This window comes from Bacillus rossius, chromosome 1, assembly GCF_032445375.1.
Source record: "Bacillus rossius redtenbacheri isolate Brsri chromosome 1, Brsri_v3, whole genome shotgun sequence".
Lineage (NCBI taxonomy): Eukaryota > Metazoa > Arthropoda > Insecta > Phasmatodea > Bacillidae > Bacillus > Bacillus rossius.
Window position 1 is genome coordinate 315,477,764 of NC_086330.1, and position 15,775 is coordinate 315,493,538.

At 33.8% G+C, this 15,775-nt stretch overlaps 1 protein-coding gene across 2 annotated transcripts in view; it reads left to right on the forward strand.

The window, feature by feature from the left end:
- Positions 1-12,608: 12,608 nt before the first annotated feature.
- Positions 12,609-15,775, forward strand: part of LOC134527934 (protein dopey-1 homolog) — a 195,259-nt gene continuing 192,092 nt past the window's right edge. For both annotated transcript variants that reach the window (XM_063360975.1, XM_063360976.1), the window contains exon 1: positions 12,609-12,926. The gene's annotated coding sequence lies outside the window, so the exon portion shown is untranslated. The remainder of the gene's footprint in view (positions 12,927-15,775) is intronic.

The window sequence follows — 15,775 nt, forward strand, 5'->3', positions numbered from 1 at the left end:
CCCAGACTAAAATTCTGAAAAGTATATTTTATTAAGAAATGTTACAGGTTTCATTTGGTACATGGCTGATGTTCGGCCAATACTTGGTATGAGTCCTGGAGTCGTTTTTATAAAATGCAAGTTTTTGAAATATGTACCTTTTTTGACCGTATATAATTTATAGAATACCATTAATAAATATTCTTTTTTTTAGTTTAATACAAAGCGTCATATCTTGCGTTTAGGACCTTGTAGTTGGATGTTTATATTTCAGTTTTAAACGGAGAAATAAAATGGTTTTTTCAGGTCCTGTAATGGGCGGGTGAAGCTATTGCCTGCAAGGAAAACAGGGCGCGCGATCTTGTTGCTGTCCGTCGGCATTAAAAGTGTCGGCCCAGACAAAAATTCTGAACAGTATATTTTGTTAAGAAACGTTACAGCTTTCATTTGGTACATGGCTGATATTCGGCCAATACTTGGTATGAGTCCTGGAGTCGTTTTTATAAAATGCAAGTTTTTGAAATATGTACCTTCTTTGACCTTATATATTTTAAAGAATACTATTAATAAATACTAATTTTTTTAGTTAAATACAAAGCGTCATATCTTGCGTTTAGGACCTTGTAGTTGGATTTTAATATTTCAGTTTTAAACGGAGAAATAAAATGGTTTTTTCAGGTCCTGTAATAGGCGGGTGAAGCTATTGCCTGCAAGGAAAACAGGGCGCGCGATCTTGTTGCTGTCCGTCGGCATTAAAAGTGTCGGCCCAGAATAAAATTCTGAAATGTATATTTTGTTAAGAAATGTTACAGCTTTCATTTGGTACATGCCTGATGTTCGGCTAATACTTGGTATGAGTCCTGGAGTCGTTTTTATAAAATGCAAGTTTTTGAAATATGTACCTTTTTTGACCTTATATAATTTAAAGAATACTATTAAATAATACAATTTTTTTAGTTAAATACAAACCGTCATATCTTGCGTTTAGGACCTTATAGTTGTATTTTTATATTTCAGTTTTTAACGGAGAAATAAAATGGTTTTTTCAGGTCCTGTAATAGGCGGGTGAAGCTATTGCCTGCAAGGAAAACAGGGCGCGCGATCTTGTTGCTGTCCGTCGGCATTAAAAGTGTCGGCCCAGACAAAAATTCTGAACAGTATATTTTGTTAAGAAACGTTACAGCTTTCATTTGGTACATGGCTGATATTCGGCCAATACTTGGTATGAGTCCTGGAGTCGTTTTTATAAAATGCAAGTTTTTGAAATATGTACCTTTTTTGACCGTATATAATTTATAGAATACCATTAATAAATATTCTTTTTTTTAGTTTAATACAAAGCGTCATATCTTGCGTTTAGGACCTTGTAGTTGGATTTTTATATTTCAGTTTTAAACGGAGAAATAAAATGGTTTTTTCAGGTTCTGTAATGGGCGGGTGAAGCTATTGCCTGCAAGGAAAACAGGGCGCGCGATCTTGTTGCTGTCCGTCGGCATTAAAAGTGTCGGCCCAGACAAAAATTCTGAACAGTATATTTTGTTAAGAAACGTTACAGCTTTCATTTGGTACATGGCTGATATTCGGCCAATACTTGGTATGAGTCCTGGAGTCGTTTTTATAAAATACAAGATTTGAAATATGTACCTTCTTTGACCTTAAATAATTTAAAGAATACTATTAATTAATAATATTTATTTAGTTAAATACAAAGCGTCATATCTTGCGTTTAGGACCTTGTAGTTGGATATTTATATTTCAGTTTTAAACGGAGAAATAAAATGGTTTTTTCAGGGCCTGTAATGGGCGGGTAAATCTATTGGCTGCAAGGAAAACTGGGCGCGCGATCTTGTTGCTGTCCGTCGGCATTAAATGTGTCGGCCCAGACAAAACTTCTGAAAAGTATATTTTGTTAAGAAATGTTACAGCTTTCATTTGGTACATGGCTGATGTTCGGCCAATACTTGGTATGAGTCCTGGAGTCGTTTTAATATAATGCACGTTTTTGAAATATGTATATTTTTTGACCTTATTTAATTTAAAGAATACTATTAATAAATAATATTTATTTAGTTAAATACAAAGCGTTATATCTTGCGTTTAGTTCCTTGTAGTTGGATTTTTATATTTCAGTTTTAATCGAAGAAATAAAATGGTTTTTTCAGGGCCTGTAATGGGCGGGTAAATCTATTGCCTACAAGGAAAACTGGGCGCGCGATCTTGTTGCTGTCCGTCGGCATTAAAAGTGTCGGCCCAGACAAAAATTATGATTAGTATATTTTGTTAAGAAATGTTACAGATTTCATTTGGTACATGGCTTATGTTCGGCCAATACTTGGTATGAGTCCTGGAGTCGTTTTTATAAAATGCAAGTTTTTGAAATATGTACCTTCTTGACCTTATATAATTTAAGGAATACTATTAATAAATACTATTTTTTTAGTTAATTACAAAGCGTCATATCTTGCGTTTAGGACCTTGTATTTGGATTTTTATATTTCAGTTTTAAACTGAGAAATAAAATGGTTTTTTCAGGTCCTGTAATGGGCGGGTGAAGCTATTGCCTGCAAGTAAAACAGGGCGCGAGATCTTGTTGCTGTCCGTCGGCATTAAAAGTGTCGGCCCAGACAAAAATTCTGAAAAGTATATTTTGTTAAGAAATGTTACAGCTTTCATTTGGTACATGGCTGATGTTCGGCCAATACTTGGTATGAGTCCTGGAGTCGTTTTAATATAATGCAAGTTTTTGAAATATGTACTTTTTTTGTATTTAAATAATTTAAAGAATACTATTAATAAATACTATTTTTTTTGTTAAATACAAAGCGTCATATCTTGCGTTTAGGACCTTGTAGTTGGATTTTTATATTTCAGTTTTAAACTGAGAAATAAAATGGTTTTTTCAGGTCCTTTAATGGGCGGGTGAAGCTATTGCCTGCAAGTAAAACAGGGTGCGAGATCTTGTTGCTGTCCGTCGGCATTAAAAGTGTCGGCCAAGACAAAAATTCTTAAAAGTATATTTTGTTAAGAAATGTTACAGCTTTCATTTGGTACATGGCTGATGTTCGGCCAATACTTAGTATGAGTCCTGGAGTCGTTTTAATATAATGCAATTTTTTGAAATATGTTCCTTTTTTGAATTTAATTAATTTTAAGAATAATATTAATAAATACTATTTTTTTGTTTAATACAAAGCGTCATATCTTGGGTTTAGGACTTTGTAGTTAGATTTATATATTTCAGTTTTAAATGGAGAAATAAAATGGTTTTTTTCAGGGCCTGTAATGGGCGGGTAAATCTATTGCCTGCAAGGAAAACTGGGTGCGCGATCCTGTTGCTGTCCGTCGGCATTAAAAGTGTCGGCCCAGACAAAAATTCTGAACAGTATATTTTGTTAAGAAACGTTACAGCTTTCATTTGGTACATGGCTGATATTCGGCCAATACTTGGTATGAGTCCTGGAGTCGTTTTTATAAAATGCAAGTTTTTGAAATATGTACCTTTTTTGACCGTATATAATTTATAGAATACCATTAATAAATATTCTTTTTTTTAGTTTAATACAAAGCGTCATATCTTGCGTTTAGGACCTTGTAGTTGGATTTTTATATTTCAGTTTTAAACGGAGAAATAAAATGGTTTTTTCAGGTCCTGTAATGGGCGGGTGAAGCTATTGCCTGCAAGGAAAACAGGGCGCGCGATCTTGTTGCTGTCCGTCGGCATTAAAAGTGTCGGCCCAGACAAAAATTCTGAACAGTATATTTTGTTAAGAAACGTTACAGCTTTCATTTGGTACATGGCTGATATTCGGCCAATACTTGGTATGAGTCCTGGAGTCGTTTTTATAAAATGCAAGTTTTTGAAATATGTACCTTCTTTGACCTTATATATTTTAAAGAATACTATTAATAAATACTAATTTTTTTAGTTAAATACAAAGCGTCATATCTTGCGTTTAGGACCTTGTAGTTGGATTTTAATATTTCAGTTTTAAACGGAGAAATAAAATGGTTTTTTCAGGTCCTGTAATAGGCGGGTGAAGCTATTGCCTGCAAGGAAAACAGGGCGCGCGATCTTGTTGCTGTCCGTCGGCATTAAAAGTGTCGGCCCAGAATAAAATTCTGAAATGTATATTTTGTTAAGAAATGTTACAGCTTTCATTTGGTACATGCCTGATGTTCGGCTAATACTTGTTATGAGTCCTGGAGTCCATTTTATAAAATGCAAGTTTTTGAAATATGTACCTTTTTTGACCTTATATAATTTAAAGAATACTATTAAATAATACAATTTTTTTAGTTAAATACAAACCGTCATATCTTGCGTTTAGGACCTTATAGTTGTATTTTTATATTTCAGTTTTTAACGGAGAAATAAAATGGTTTTTTCAGGTCCTGTAATAGGCGGGTGAAGCTATTGCCTGCAAGGAAAACAGGGCGCGCGATCTTGTTGCTGTCCGTCGGCATTAAAAGTGTCGGCCCAGAATAAAATTCTGAAATGTATATTTTGTTAAGAAATGTTACAGCTTTCATTTGGTACATGCCTGATGTTCGGCCAATACTTGGTATGAGTCCTGGAGTCGTTTTTATAAAATGCAAGTTTTTGAAATATGTACCTTTTTTGACCTTAAATAATTTAAAGAATACTATTAATAAATACTAATTTTTTTAGTTAAATACAAAGCGTCATATCTTGCGTTTAGGACCTTGTAGTTGGATTTTAATATTTCAGTTTTAAACGGAGAAATAAAATGGTTTTTTCAGGTCCTGTAATAGGCGGGTGAAGCTATTGCCTGCAAGGAAAACAGGGCGCGCGATCTTGTTGCTGTCCGTCGGCATTAAAAGTGTCGGCCCAGAATAAAATTCTGAAATGTATATTTTGTTAAGAAATGTTACAGCTTTCATTTGGTACATGCCTGATGTTCGGCCAATACTTGGTATGAGTCCTGGAGTCGTTTTTATAAAATGCAAGTTTTTGAAATATGTACCTTTTTTGACCTTAAATAATTTAAAGAATACTATTAATAAATAATATTTATTTAGTTAAATACAAAGCGTCATATCTTGCGTTTAGGACCTTGTAGTTGGATTTTTATATTTCAGTTTTAAACCGAGAAATAAAATGGTTTTTTCAGGGCCTGTAATGGGCGGGTAAATCTATTGGCTGCAAGGAAAACTGGGCGCGCGATCTTGTTGCTGTCCGTCGGCATTAAATGTGTCGGCCCAGACAAAAATTCTGAAATGTATATTTTGTTAAGAAATGTTACAGTTTTCATTTGGTACATGCCTGATGTTCGGCCAATAGTTGGAATGAGTCCTGGAGTCGTTTTTATAAAATGCAAGTTTTTGAAATATGTACCTTCTTTGACCTTAAATAATTTAAAGAATACTATTAATAAATAATATTTATTTAGTTAAATACAAAGCGTCATATCTTGCGTTTAGGACCTTGTAGTTGGATTTTTATATTTCAGTTTTAAACGGAGAAATAAAATGGTTTTTTCAGGGCCTGTAATGGGCGGGTAAATCTATTGGCTGCAAGGAAAACTGGGCGCGCGATTTTGTTGCTGTCCGTCGGCATTAAATGTGTCGGCCCAGACAAAAATTCTGAAAAGTATATTTTGTTAAGAAATGTTACAGCTTTCATTTGGTACATGGCTGATGTTCGGCCAATACTTGGTATGAGTCCTGGAGTCGTTTTAATATAATGCACGTTTTTGAAATATGTATATTTTTTGACCTTATTTAATTTAAAGAATACTATTAATAAATAATATTTATTTAGTTAAATACAAAGCGTTATATCTTGCGTTTAGTTCCTTGTAGTTGGATTTTTATATTTCAGTTTTAATCGAAGAAATAAAATGGTTTTTTCAGGTCCTGTAATGGGCGGGTAAATCTATTGCCTACAAGGAAAACTGGGCGCGCGATCTTGTTGCTGTCCGTCGGCATTAAAAGTGTCGGCCCAGACAAAAATTCTTAAAAGTATATTTTGTTAAGAAATGTTACTGCTTTCATTTGGTACATGGCTGATGTTCGGCCAATACTTAGTATGAGTCCTGGAGTCGTTTTAATATAATGCAATTTTTTGAAATATGTTCCTTTTTTGAATTTAATTAATTTTAAGAATACTATTAATAAATACTATTTTTTTGTTTAATACAAAGCGTCATATCTTGGGTTTAGGACTTTGTAGTTAGATTTATATATTTCAGTTTTAAATGGAGAAATAAAATGGTTTTTTTCAGGGCCTGTAATGGGCGGGTAAATCTATTGCCTGCAAGGAAAACTGGGTGCGCGATCCTGTTGCTGTCCGTCGGCATTAAAAGTGTCGGCCCAGACGAAAATTCTGAACAGTATATTTTGTTAAGAAACGTTACAGCTTTCATTTGGTACATGGCTGATATTCGGCCAATACTTGGTATGAGTCCTGGAGTCGTTTTTATAAAATGCAAGTTTTTGAAATATGTACCTTTTTTGACCGTATATAATTTATAGAATACCATTAATAAATATTCTTTTTTTTAGTTTAATACAAAGCGTCATATCTTGCGTTTAGGACCTTGTAGTTGGATTTTTATATTTCAGTTTTAAACGGAGAAATAAAATGGTTTTTTCAGGTCCTGTAATGGGCGGGTGAAGCTATTGCCTGCAAGGAAAACAGGGCGCGCGATCTTGTTGCTGTCCATCGGCATTAAAAGTGTCGGCCCAGACAAAAATTCTGAACAGTATATTTTGTTAAGAAACGTTACAGCTTTCATTTGGTACATGGCTGATATTCGGCCAATACTTGGTATGAGTCCTGGAGTCGTTTTTATAAAATGCAAGTTTTTGAAATATGTACCTTCTTTGACCTTATATATTTTAAAGAATACTATTAATAAATACTAATTTTTTTAGTTAAATACAAAGCGTCATATCTTGCGTTTAGGACCTTGTAGTTGGATTTTAATATTTCAGTTTTAAACGGAGAAATAAAATGGTTTTTTCAGGTCCTGTAATAGGCGGGTGAAGCTATTGCCTGCAAGGAAAACAGGGCGCGCGATCTTGTTGCTGTCCGTCGGCATTAAAAGTGTCGGCCCAGAATAAAATTCTGAAATGTATATTTTGTTAAGAAATGTTACAGCTTTCATTTGGTACATGCCTGATGTTCGGCTAATACTTGGTATGAGTCCTGGAGTCGTTTTTATAAAATGCAAGTTTTTGAAATATGTACCTTTTTTGACCTTATATAATTTAAAGAATACTATTAAATAATACAATTTTTTTAGTTAAATACAAACCGTCATATCTTGCGTTTAGGACCTTATAGTTGTATTTTTATATTTCAGTTTTTAACGGAGAAATAAAATGGTTTTTTCAGGTCCTGTAATAGGCGGGTGAAGCTATTGCCTGCAAGGAAAACAGGGCGCGCGATCTTGTTGCTGTCCGTCGGCATTAAAAGTGTCGGCCCAGAATAAAATTCTGAAATGTATATTTTGTTAAGAAATGTTACAGCTTTCATTTGGTACATGCCTGATGTTCGGCCAATACTTGGTATGAGTCCTGGAGTCGTTTTTATAAAATGCAAGTTTTTGAAATATGTACCTTCTTTGACCTTAAATAATTTAAAGAATACTATTAATAAATAATATTTATTTAGTTAAATACAAAGCGTCATATCTTGCGTTTAGGACCTTGTAGTTGGATTTTTATATTTCAGTTTTAAACCGAGAAATAAAATGGTTTTTTCAGGGCCTGTAATGGGCGGGTAAATCTATTGGCTGCAAGGAAAACTGGGCGCGCGATTTTGTTGCTGTCCGTCGGCATTAAATGTGTCGGCCCAGACAAAAATTCTGAAAAGTATATTTTGTTAAGAAATGTTACAGCTTTCATTTGGTACATGGCTGATGTTCGGCCAATACTTGGTATGAGTCCTGGAGTCGTTTTAATATAATGCACGTTTTTGAAATATGTATATTTTTTGACCTTATTTAATTTAAAGAATACTATTAATAAATAATATTTATTTAGTTAAATACAAAGCGTTATATCTTGCGTTTAGTTCCTTGTAGTTGGATTTTTATATTTCAGTTTTAATCGAAGAAATAAAATGGTTTTTTCAGGGCCTGTAATGGGCGGGTAATCTATTGCCTACAAGGAAAACTGGGCGCGCGATCTTGTTGCTGTCCGTCGGCATTAAAAGTGTCGGCCCAGACAAAAATTATGATTAGTATATTTTGTTAAGAAATGTTACAGATTTCATTTGGTACATGGCTTATGTTCGGCCAATACTTGGTATGAGTCCTGGAGTCGTTTTTATAAAATGCAAGTTTTTGAAATATGTACCTTCTTGACCTTATATAATTTAAGGAATACTATTAATAAATACTATTTTTTTAGTTAATTACAAAGCGTCATATCTTGCGTTTAGGACCTTGTATTTGGATTTTTATATTTCAGTTTTAAACTGAGAAATAAAATGGTTTTTTCAGGTCCTGTAATGGGCGGGTGAAGCTATTGCCTGCAAGTAAAACAGGGCGCGAGATCTTGTTGCTGTCCGTCGGCATTAAAAGTGTCGGCCCAGACAAAAATTCTTAAAAGTATATTTTGTTAAGAAATGTTACAGCTTTCATTTGGTACATGGCTGATGTTCGGCCAATACTTAGTATGAGTCCTGGAGTCGTTTTAATATAATGCAATTTTTTGAAATATGTTCCTTTTTTTGAATTTAATTAATTTTAAGAATACTATTAATAAATACTATTTTTTTGTTTAATACAAAGCGTCATATCTTGGGTTTAGGACTTTGTAGTTAGATTTATATATTTCAGTTTTAAATGGAGAAATAAAATGGTTTTTTTCAGGGCCTGTAATGGGCGGGTAAATCTATTGCCTGCAAGGAAAACTGGGTGCGCGATCCTGTTGCTGTCCGTCGGCATTAAAAGTGTCGGCCCAGACGAAAATTCTGAACAGTATATTTTATGAAACGTTACAGCTTTCATTTGGTACATGGCTGATATTCGGCCAATACTTGGTATGAGTCCTGGAGTCGTTTTTATAAAATGCAAGTTTTTGAAATATGTACCTTTTTTGACCGTATATAATTTATAGAATACCATTAATAAATATTCTTTTTTTTAGTTTAATACAAAGCGTCATATCTTGCGTTTAGGACCTTGTAGTTGGATTTTTATATTTCAGTTTTAAACGGAGAAATAAAATGGTTTTTTCAGGTCCTGTAATGGGCGGGTGAAGCTATTGCCTGCAAGGAAAACAGGGCGCGCGATCTTGTTGCTGTCCGTCGGCATTAAAAGTGTCGGCCCAGACAAAAATTCTGAACAGTATATTTTGTTAAGAAACGTTACAGCTTTCATTTGGTACATGGCTGATATTCGGCCAATACTTGGTATGAGTCCTGGAGTCGTTTTTATAAAATGCAAGTTTTTGAAATATGTACCTTCTTTGACCTTATATATTTTAAAGAATACTATTAATAAATACTAATTTTTTTAGTTAAATACAAAGCGTCATATCTTGCGTTTAGGACCTTGTAGTTGGATTTTAATATTTCAGTTTTAAACGGAGAAATAAAATGGTTTTTTCAGGTCCTGTAATAGGCGGGTGAAGCTATTGCCTGCAAGGAAAACAGGGCGCGCGATCTTGTTGCTGTCCGTCGGCATTAAAAGTGTCGGCCCAGAATAAAATTCTGAAATGTATATTTTGTTAAGAAATGTTACAGCTTTCATTTGGTACATGCCTGATGTTCGGCTAATACTTGGTATGAGTCCTGGAGTCGTTTTTATAAAATGCAAGTTTTTGAAATATGTACCTTTTTTGACCTTATATAATTTAAAGAATACTATTAAATAATACAATTTTTTTAGTTAAATACAAACCGTCATATCTTGCGTTTAGGACCTTATAGTTGTATTTTTATATTTCAGTTTTTAACGGAGAAATAAAATGGTTTTTTCAGGTCCTGTAATAGGCGGGTGAAGCTATTGCCTGCAAGGAAAACAGGGCGCGCGATCTTGTTGCTGTCCGTCGGCATTAAAAGTGTCGGCCCAGAATAAAATTCTGAAATGTATATTTTGTTAAGAAATGTTACAGCTTTCATTTAGTACATGCCTGATGTTCGGCCAATACTTGGTATGAGTCCTGGAGTCGTTTTTATAAAATGCAAGTTTTTGAAATATGTACCTTCTTTGACCTTAAATAATTTAAAGAATACTATTAATAAATAATATTTATTTAGTTAAATACAAAGCGTCATATCTTGCGTTTAGGACCTTGTAGTTGGATTTTTATATTTCAGTTTTAAACCGAGAAATAAAATGGTTTTTTCAGGGCCTGTAATTGGCGGGTAAATCTATTGGCTGCAAGGAAAACTGGGCGCGCGATCTTGTTGCTGTCCGTCGGCATTAAATGTGTCGGCCCAGACAAAAATTCTGAAATGTATATTTTGTTAAGAAATGTTACAGCTTTCATTTGGTACATGCCTGATGTTCGGCCAATAGTTGGTATGAGTCCTGGAGTCGTTTTTATAAAATGCAAGTTTTTGAAATATGTACCTTCTTTGACCTTAAATAATTTAAAGAATACTATTAATAAATAATATTTATTTAGTTAAATACAAAGCGTCATATCTTGCGTTTAGGACCTTGTAGTTGGATTTTTATATTTCAGTTTTAAACGGAGAAATAAAATGGTTTTTTCAGGGCCTGTAATGGGCGGGTAAATCTATTGGCTGCAAGGAAAACTGGGCGCGCGATCTTGTTGCTGTCCGTCGGCATTAAATGTGTCGGCCCAGACAAAAATTCTGAAAAGTATATTTTGTTAAGAAATGTTACAGCTTTCATTTGGTACATGGCTGATGTTCGGCCAATACTTGGTATGAGTCCTGGAGTCGTTTTAATATAATGCACGTTTTTGAAATATGTATATTTTTTGACCTTATTTAATTTAAAGAATACTATTAATAAATAATATTTATTTAGTTAAATACAAAGCGTTATATCTTGCGTTTAGTTCCTTGTAGTTGGATTTTTATATTTCAGTTTTAATCGAAGAAATAAAATGGTTTTTTCAGGGCCTGTAATGGGCGGGTAAATCTATTGCCTACAAGGAAAACTGGGCGCGCGATCTTGTTGCTGTCCGTCGGCATTAAAAGTGTCGGCCCAGACAAAAATTATGATTAGTATATTTTGTTAAGAAATGTTACAGCTTTCATTTGATACATGGCTTATGTTCGGCCAATACTTGGTATGAGTCCTGGAGTCGTTTTTATAAAATGCAAGTTTTTGAAATATGTACCTTCTTGACCTTATATAATTTAAGGAATACTATTAATAAATACTATTTTTTTAGTTAATTACAAAGCGTCATATCTTGCGTTTAGGACCTTGTATTTGGATTTTTATATTTCAGTTTTAAACTGAGAAATAAAATGGTTTTTTCAGGTCCTGTAATGGGCGGGTGAAGCTATTGCCTGCAAGTAAAACAGGGCGCGAGATCTTGTTGCTGTCCGTCGGCATTAAAAGTGTCGGCCCAGACAAAAATTCTGAAAAGTATATTTTGTTAAGAAATGTTACAGCTTTCATTTGGTACATGGCTGATGTTCGGCCAATACTTGGTATGAGTCCTGGAGTCGTTTTAATATAATGCAAGTTTTTGAAATATGTACTTTTTTTGTATTTAAATAATTTAAAGAATACTATTAATAAATACTATTTTTTTTGTTAAATACAAAGCGTCATATCTTGCGTTTAGGACCTTGTAGTTGGATTTTTATATTTCAGTTTTAAACTGAGAAATAAAATGGTTTTTTCAGGTCCTTTAATGGGCGGGTGAAGCTATTGCCTGCAAGTAAAACAGGGCGCGAGATCTTGTTGCTGTCCGTCGGCATTAAAAGTGTCGGCCCAGACAAAAATTCTTAAAAGTATATTTTGTTAAGAAATGTTACAGCTTTCATTTGGTACATGGCTGATGTTCGGCCAATACTTAGTATGAGTCCTGGAGTCGTTTTAATATAATGCAATTTTTTGAAATATGTTCCTTTTTTGAATTTAATTAATTTTAAGAATACTATTAATAAATACTATTTTTTTGTTTAATACAAAGCGTCATATCTTGGGTTTAGGACTTTGTAGTTAGATTTATATATTTCAGTTTTAAATGGAGAAATAAAATGGTTTTTTTCAGGGCCTGTAATGGGCGGGTAAATCTATTGCCTGCAAGGAAAACTGGGTGCGCGATCCTGTTGCTGTCCGTCGGCATTAAAAGTGTCGGCCCAGACAAAAATTCTGAAAACTATTATCTGTTAAGAAATGTTACAGCTTTCATTTGGTACATGGCTGATATTCGGCCATTACTTGGTATGAGTCCTGGAGTTGTTATAATATAATACCATTTTTTGAAATATATATCATATTTGACTTTTAAATAATTTTAACATTACGTATAAAAATTCACTTTTTTTTAATATTATTAACTAGCCTTACGTTTTGCCTTTATGACTTCGTAGTTGTATTTTGGCTTACATTTTGTCTATTTTATGTTTGGGTAAATGTTTTTGAAACGCGAAAACTGTCATGGCCGCAATGTATGTATGCGTCTGTTGCTGTTGCTGTTCAAATGCATAATTTTGACTCCGGTAGAACGTGGGTGTTTATGCAGGTGTTGAGAGTACAAAATTACGTTAAGCTTGGAAAGACTGTCGCATATCCCGAGAAATCAGTCGACTATAAATGTGATAAGGAAGTTTTTGGGTTGACGTGTATTTGAAATATTGGCATTGTCAATTTTTGGGTTTTATTCTTTATTTGGCGGAATGTTTGTAATTTAATATTGTGATTCTTCTACAAGTTTAGTGTGTGAAGTGTTTTGATTTGGTGGTTAAATTGATTGCTTTACAATAGAACTGTTTATTGTAAGCGTAGTTACACGGACACTTATAGGCTTTGTAAGAGGTATGTACATCTAAGTAAATTTAATAGTAACATTGACGTAAACAATTAAGTTTCAAGTTCAGATAATATTAATTTATGAGGAGCAAAATGAATTAGGACCCGTGTTTTCAAAGTGACGTTTACATATTTTTAATGGCTTGAATTTTTCTTCAATATGACAAATGTTTGAATGTTAAAAGTTTTTCAAGAAACCTAGACTTGTAACCATTATCAATATACATACCGTATGTCATAATATTCTGGAATATTCCCAGCGAAAGAATTTTATTTAAAAGAGCCAATATTTATTGTTAGTAGTAATCAAACTTTGGGTAATTTTATAAAGTAGAGACTTTTCGAGAATAAAATTCTTAAAATGCTTTTTTCTGAGTGTGAAAATTGTTAAAATTACAGACAAATGAAAATTAAGCTTTTTTTATGGATAAAATAAGGTTTTACAAAACACAAAGCAAGCTCAGAATCTTGGCTTCAAGAAATATAAACTAAATCTTATTCCTTTTTTTTTTATAATGATTGTTATAGCCTTCAAAAGATTAGTGTTGCTGTAATTGGTAGTGTGATTGAGTGATATACTTGTGATTGGGCTTCCCTCCGGTGATGAGTTACCCCCCTACCTGCCCAATTTCTGAAGTCCTCAAGTTCTTTCCTCTTCTCACATCCAGTATCTTTCCCGCAATCCTATTCCACTCCCTCCCTGTCCTCAACAGGAATACTTGCATTCCTCTTTCCATTCTTCTCCATTTTTTTCTGAATCTTCTACCCATGATCCCTACACACCTTTGTTCGACCTGTCTCCCAGCGTCCCACAGCCTCCCTCGCCCCTTGTCACCCTAAAAAACTTCACCAATCTCTCTACTTTCCTCCTGTGTAGCGTGTCCCACCCCATCTCCTTGTAACCTGTGTAACCTTAAGGAAAAAAAGTGAGCTAACCAGGTTTGTACAGAAATTTACAGTATTTTAAATGTAACCAACATTTATAAAACTAATTACCGGTAAACTATTGGAAATATCATTTTTACAGAATACAAAATCATCAAATATAATAAATAATTATAAAAACTCAAAAATACTATTTTTAGATTTTTTTTTTCTTCAGAAGATTATGTACTGAGCATATGCATAATTTCGTTTCAGTGTAGTGAATTTGGTGGGGGGGGGGGGGGGGGGAGGGGGGTGTTTTAGTATCTTTTTGCCCACTGTTTGGATGCCTTTCTTCTCATTTAATTTTTAGAATTTAGTATGATTTATTCTGCTTATGAGATTAAACATTTCTTATATTAAAGTCAATAACTAACCTATTGGCAATTGTAAAGATCACTGGTTTTCTGCAAAAAAATTTGTTAAAATTCCAAATGTTATGTTTTTGAACACTACTGACATTCCTCTGTTCACCCTGCAAACATATTTTCAAATATCGTAACGGTTTATGAGAAATTACTGTTTATCGGTGACATTAGGTAACTTGTGCAGTGACGCGACTGTCACAATCTTGTGCTTTATTAGCATGGCTGAGACTGTTTTTCACGATATTTTGGCCTGATTATTGTTGCTATCCTACTGTTTACTTAATACGCTTTAGCTGCAACTTGATCCTGTGGTTCTACAGAGATCCTTAAGAATTTAGCATACCGGTAGTTAAGACTGTTTTCTAAAAGCCAGGGATGGGTAATGTCACAACTTTATGGCTTGGGCCAATACAGTTCTCCTCCTTAATTGTGCCTAATTAGTGTGGGAAACGGTCATAATTACAGCAGTAACGTACTGACATTAAACTTTCCTGTCTTTTGGAAAACAGTCTCAGGTATGCAGTATTTCTAAGGATTTCTGGAAAACTAAAGTATTAAGTTGCAGCTAGTACCTAGTAAACAGTAGGGTGGCAACAACAACCAGGCAACTCTGTTATCTTGACCAAGCTAATAAAATATAAAGTACAAGATGGCGACAGCTGCATCACTGCACTGGCTACCTAAGAATAACCGTAATTTCTCAGACACCAGTAACTTATGAGTTTGGAAATAATTTTTTCAGGGTAAATTGAAGAACATCTGTAGTGTTCAAAAACATATCAATTGAAATTATTGAATTGAAGACAATGTTTTTCATTTTTTGACAATATGTTCAGCTAGAACTGATGATTATTTTGGTTGCATTACTGAAAGTTTACCATGATGATTGTGTTATTAGAATGAATTTTGTGGAGAGCTGCAATAAGCTATCATTTAGGACCATTTATCTGTATGATGCATAAGGTTTGTGATAGAAAACTTTCAGTATTTTACTAACTGTGTTCGTCTCTACTACTGTACCAAAATCCAGATTTGGACAAATTTTTACAGGTTATAACTTTTATTTCATGTATAAAAATGCTTTTCAAAAGTTGATAAATATAAGATAGAATAGAAACTACATACATAACTTAATAAATGATAAAGTGGCCTAGCAGTTGAGCAGTTTAGTTTTAACACTTTTTGACAAAAAAAAAACCATTTCTATAGCCACATTGCAAAATTGTGATTAGTAAGCGAATTGGTTGAATTAAATTTTTTTGCTCATGCTAACTGTTTTTTTATCGTACTTAGTTCTTGGAAAAGAAAACGAAAGGAACCTTTTCCCCCCCTCACCGTCCCCCTTGTTTCTTTACTCTAGTCATTGTGGGACTGTCAAAACCATCCTAATCCTCCTCCTTTTCAGACCACCCACGCTGTACTTACATCTCATCCTCACCTGTCTTGGTGTCCACTGGGTTTCATAATCTTCTTTGCATTCCTTCACGTATGAAGACTATTGAAAAGCCAGAGCAGAAATATTTTCCCTGTGATGAATCCTCTTAAGGGATTAACTTGGATAGT